A 6,000-nucleotide genomic window follows, 5' to 3' on the forward strand; every position below is an offset into this window, starting at 1 on the left:
CCTAGAAGAAGACCTACTCCCTGCTGGATTTGGTGACCATGCATTACCAGTAGCTGCCAAAGTCACTACCACCCTTAACTTTTTGCCTCAAGCTCATTCCCATGCTCTGCCAGGGACATGTTTAGGATCTCCCAGCTGGCAACCCACAATGCATTAGACAGCTGATTGATGATTTGTTCACCAGGGGCAGCAACTACGTCAACATCACTTATGATGACACCAGTTTCCCAGAGCATCATCAACTTCACAGATGTGGAAATCAAGGCACTGCCAGAACAACCAGGTGTATTTGTCAAATGCAAGGGTTTCCTCTCCATCAATGTGCTGCTAGTGTGCAACCACAAAATGATATTTCTGCAGGTGTGCACCAGAGTGCAGAGGAGCTGCAATGATGTTTTTGTCCTACGGCAGTGTAAGCTCCTAACATCTTTGTATCTGCAAGCAGACTTAAGAGATGGCTGCTAGGAGACTTCAAAACTGCCTGCTAACACCTGTCAAAAGACCAACCAATGAAGCCAAGCATTACTACAATGAATGCCATCTGGTCACTAGATATGGGATTGAACAAGCCAATGACATGCTGAAGACAGGTTCAGATGCCAAGTCAAATCTGGAGCTACCGTTCAGTACATACCAGACAGGGTCTCCAATGTGGTGTGTTGTTCCCTGCATAACAGTGCACAGCAGCGAGGTTTGGACCATCAGGAGGAACAAGGCAAAGAACTCAGATGCTCCAGACAATTTGGAGAAGGTGGAGGAGGAAGATGAGGAGGAGGAATGTGATGGGGGCAATGAATCACCAGCTGCTCCCATTGCTGCCCAAGATGTCAGGGACCCTCTTATTAATGCAAAGTTCACTTAGCTCGCACCACTGCTCCTTTGTTACAAGCACTTGCCACACCTCCCCCAAGCCACTGACATAAAGCAGTTCCATATTTAACCAATCATCCCTTTCGTCCAGTTCTGTGGAAGAGTCACATTCGATTTGAGATATTAATTCTGTTTCTCTCCACAGATGCAGCCAGAACTGCTATGTATTTCCAGCACTTTCTGATTTTATTACCAAATTTCCAGCGTCCGCAGTATTTTGCTTTTATTTAATAACCCTTTCATGTGCTGCAAAAGAATTCTATTTATGTGCGAAAACTAAAAAACAGAAACTTAACAATATGACTTACATCCACTTCCATACCTTTGCGTAACTGCAAAGTTTTCCTCTTCCTTTCTACGACTACTATGCGGTGCAACCCCTGTGGCTTGAGAAGTGATAAAGACAAGCTGCTTAGATCCCTGCTCTGACTGCTGAGATGCTCTAGGTTGATGACCTCTGCGATTGGAGCCTGTGAGGTTCCCACCAAAGACTCTTACACCTTCAGCTGTGCAAGATCAGACTCAGCCATCAGGAGATGAGGCAACATGCAGGCTACTGATTCGGTGGGGTCAGGGGCTCAGGGCAATGAGTGCATTTGGTTAGGGTATCTTATGGGGAAGAGGTGTGAAATTACATTAGGATGAACATGAATGGGATTAGTGGATGGGTATATGGGGATGTGAGGAAGTACATAACTAGGTGTACGTGCAATGCAAGTAGGGTGTATGTGTGAGTAGGGATGGATGGTGTAGGCTTGATAAGGAAGTATTGGGTTGGCCATTTAAAAACTGATGTTGAAATCACATCATGCGGATCCTCATAACCTCTGCTGCCGCAGGTGGGATGCCAAACCTAGGAATAAAATGCGAATGAACTGGCTGAGTTAAAAGCCACTGACATGCACTGAATTTACTTCTGGGTTTCACCTACAACAATGGATTCCGCTCCCAATACATTTCCAGATAAATATTGGAGCTATTGCCTCAATTCCAGTCCTTGTCTTACACCTGCTGCATATGGTCTCGCCTACTCATAGTGTAACTGTGCACATAGTGCACATCAGTATTGCTGAAAAAAGGGACATGTCTAAGCTCAACAGGACACTCGCAAGAATACTAACATAAGGAGGCCCGAGCCATTTGCTCACCATGCAAGCTTGATGCTGAAATAGGGCACATCAAAGACATCCTGAAAATCATTTCACACTGTATATCATATAAACTCATGAATGGGCCTAAGGCCATCACTTTCGACCCTGAAAAGTGCCCAGTCTACCTCGGATTATCCTGGAAGGGCAAGGTATCTCAAAAATTTGAGCAACAGGTGAAGCTGTTTCACGCTGCTATTAGGCAATAGCAACAAGAATGGTATTCGCCACTAACAGGATGCTGCCATCAAGCCAAAAAGACCTTCTGCCTATCACACAAATGAATAATGTGGTGTATGAATTTCAATGCCAGTGTGATGTTAGGTATGTAGGTCGTATGTCCCAAAGGCTGGTGGATTGTATCAAACAGCATGTCCCTTCTGCTGTTCGTAATGGGCAAGGTACAGACTGTACCCCACCAGCCCATGCTTGCAAAACTCAAAACACAGTATTCAATACTAGATGTGATTCTGCGATTGGACAACATTTGCTAAATAATCCTCAGTGTGCTAAGAATTATGTTGACAACCAATTTAAGATTGTCAGTGGGCTTGCAGTGTGGCACATTTGTGTGTACTGGAAGCTACATATATTAATATACAGGACCCTGTTCTTTGCAGACAGAAAAAACATGTACATACATTGCATCTATTTCAGTTAAACAAAATAAGTGACAGCCATTCGCTGACTCATTCCTCAGGGCAATGCCTTGACCAATCAGGGTCAAGCTGCCTTGTTTAAATTTCAAATAATGATTGGCAGTTAACTGTCAGTCACTATCAGTGGTGCATTCTCATGGCAACGCCACTTGCCAACCGATCTGCAGTCTCTTCACATACAGCATAAATTGTTGTTTTCCTCCTTATATTGGCGTTCTTGCGAATGTCCTGATGAGAACAAAATGAAAAGCTTAGACGTGTTTCTTTTTTCAGCAATACTCAAGTTCTGTACTACCAAACGATTATTTATAGAGCGCATTGCTATAATTTCTGGTGCCACACAGTGGGACAACCCAAGGACAAAGCAAGACTGTAGCACCATTGTTTTCACACTGTTATTTTATTCTAGTTGAGCCAGGTGCTTCATTACATTTGTTTTCAGCTGCAGTTTGTGGATTCCATAGTGATACCACATATGAAGGTATCTCTGGTCACACAGAATCCATCCATTGAGGGAAGAAATGTCATAAGTTAATGGTGGGATGTTGATTATCATATCATAAATTCACTATGGTACCTTCCAGGGTATCTGTTATCTATGGCATGTTATAATTCTGCTAATCGTGTACAACCTTGATTAATGAATTACTGAGTTAACAATGCAGTCCTGAAATCTTGGGAGGGCAGAAATTCAGTAAATGAACTTTACTGGTTGTCATCCTTAAGCAACGTGATGAAGTCTTCTGCCCTGGCAGAATGCAGTAGTGACCTGGGGTGGGAATTTATAGCATCTAACACCAACCCCAAACCTGTCCCCCACCTCACCCGGTAGATAGCAGGAAGTTGGGTGGGGCGGGGGGGGGGCTGGTATAAAATCCAGTGCCTACCTGCCTTTGCTGTTACTTTACCAGTGCTGGAAGAGGCAAATAATGGCCCACTTAAGGACTATTTTTTGTCACTGCTGGTACATTTCCAGCATGCAGGGTGAGGGGTTGTCGTGGTTGAGGGGTGTTTTGGGTGGTGGGGGGGTGGGGTTGGGGGGTGAGGTTGGAGCCCACACACATGAACCCTGCCAGGCTTGTTGCAGACTTGGTAGGGGTGGGGGGAGTGGATGGCGCTCCTCAGTTGGGACACCCTCTGTCCAAAGGAGGCCCCCTCAGCGGTACCACCTACTCCCGCATGTTCCCCCCCAAGACATAATCACATCGGATCCAATTCCATGGTCAGTGGTCGGTCAATGCAAATTGTTTTATTGGGATAGAGGTGATGAAGCCTCTGGACTTGCCTGTGGACACTGTTGCCGCTTCAGGCTCCCTCAGAGCAAAGAAAAATCCCAGAGGGACATAGCACCGCACATTAAGATCTACATGCAGTGGGTGGACTGGTAGCAGGTTGGAAACCTTTCTCTCTGTCAGCAGGCTATGCATCCTGCTTCTGGGTTTCCTGAACAATCAGAGAGAGAGAAAGGCTGAATCTGTCGAAGGATTCCGCAGTGATCAGAATGGCTGAAATAAACATTGACTTCTTTGGGCAGGAGTCCTCTCCCCGTTCAACGGATCCTTTTACCCACCTCCAATATTCTCCCTCCACTTGGACCCCTCCCTCTGGATTCTTACCTTCTCTTGATCTTTTCATTGAGAACTGTCAGCGTGACATTAGCCGTCTCAATTTCTCTGCTCCTCTCACCCATTCTAATCTGTCTCTCTCTGAACTCACTGCACTCCGTTCTCTCAGGTCCAACCCCAACATTGTCATCAAACCCGCTGACAAGGGTGGTACTGTTGTTGTCTGGCGCATTGACCTCTACCTCGCGGAGGCTGAGAGTCAACTCGCAGACATTTCCTCCTACCTCTCCCTGGACCATGACCCCACCACAGAACATCAAGCCATTGTTTCCAGGACTGTCACTGACCTCATCTCCTCTGGAGATCTTCCTCCCACAGCTTCCAACTTGATAGTCGCCCAACCTCGGACGGCCCGCTTCTACCTCCTACCCAAAATCCACAAACAGAACTGTCCTGGCAGACCGATCGTGTCAGCCTGTTCCTGCCCCACGGAACTCATTTCTCGTTATCTTGACTCCCTTCTCTCTCCCCTTGTCCAGTCCCTTCCCACCTACATCCGTGATTCCTCTGACACCTTACGTCACATCAACAATTTCCAGTTCCCTGGCCCCAACCGCTTCCTCTTCACCATGGATGTCCAATCCCTCTACACCTCCATCCCCCACCAGGATGGTCTGAGGGCCCTTAGCTTCTTCCTTGAACAGAGGCCCCAACAATCCCCATCCACCACTACTCTCCTCCGTCTGGCTGAACTTGTTCTCACACTGAACAATTTCTCCTTTAACTCCTCTCATTTCCTCCAAATAAAAGGTGTGGCTATGGGTACCCGCATGGGCCCCAGCTATGCCTGTCTCTTTATGGGGTATGTGGAACATTCCTTGTTCCAGTCCTACTCCGGCCTCCTCCCACAACTCTTTCTCCGGTACATCGATGATTACTTCGGTGCTGCTTCATGCTCTCGTCGGGACCTGGAAAAATTTATTAATTTTGCTTCCAATCTCCACCCCTCCATCATCTTCACATGGTCCATCTCTGACACTTCTCTTCCCTTCCTTGACCTCTCTGTCTCAATTTCTGATGATAGACTGTCCACCAATATCCATTACAAGCCTACCGACTCCCTCAGCTACCTCGACTACAGCTCCTCACACCCCGCTTCTTGTAAAGACTCCATCCCATTCTCTCAGTTCCTTCGCCTCCGTCGCATCTGTTCTGATGACGCTACCTTCAAAAACAGCTCCTCTGACATGTCCTCCTTCTTCCTTAACCGAGGTTTTCCATCCACGGTCGTTGACAGGGCCCTCAACCGTGTCCGGCCCATATCCCGCGCATCCTCCCTCGCGCCTTCTCCTCCTTCCCAGAAACATGATAGGGTCCCCCTTGTCCTCACTTATCACCCCACCAGCCTCCGCATTCAAAGGATCATCCTCCGCCATTTCCGCCAACTCCAGCATGATGCCACCACCAAACACATCTTCCCTTCACCCCCCCTGACGGCATTCCGTAGGGATCGTTCCCTCCGGGACACCCTGGTCCACTCCTCCATCACCCCCTACTCCTCAACCCCCACTTATGGCACCTCCCCATGCCCACGCAGAAGATGCAACACCTGCCCCTTCACTTCCTCTCTCCTCACCGTCCAAGGGCCCAAACACTCCTTTCAAGTGAAGCAGCATTTCACTTGCATTTCCCCTAACTTAGTCTACTGCATTCGTTGCTCCCAATGCGGTCTCCTCTACATTGGAGAGACCAAACGCA

The sequence above is a fragment of the Cetorhinus maximus genome, chromosome 3 (assembly GCF_964194155.1).
Source record: "Cetorhinus maximus chromosome 3, sCetMax3.hap1.1, whole genome shotgun sequence".
Classification (NCBI taxonomy): Eukaryota; Metazoa; Chordata; class Chondrichthyes; order Lamniformes; family Cetorhinidae; genus Cetorhinus; species Cetorhinus maximus.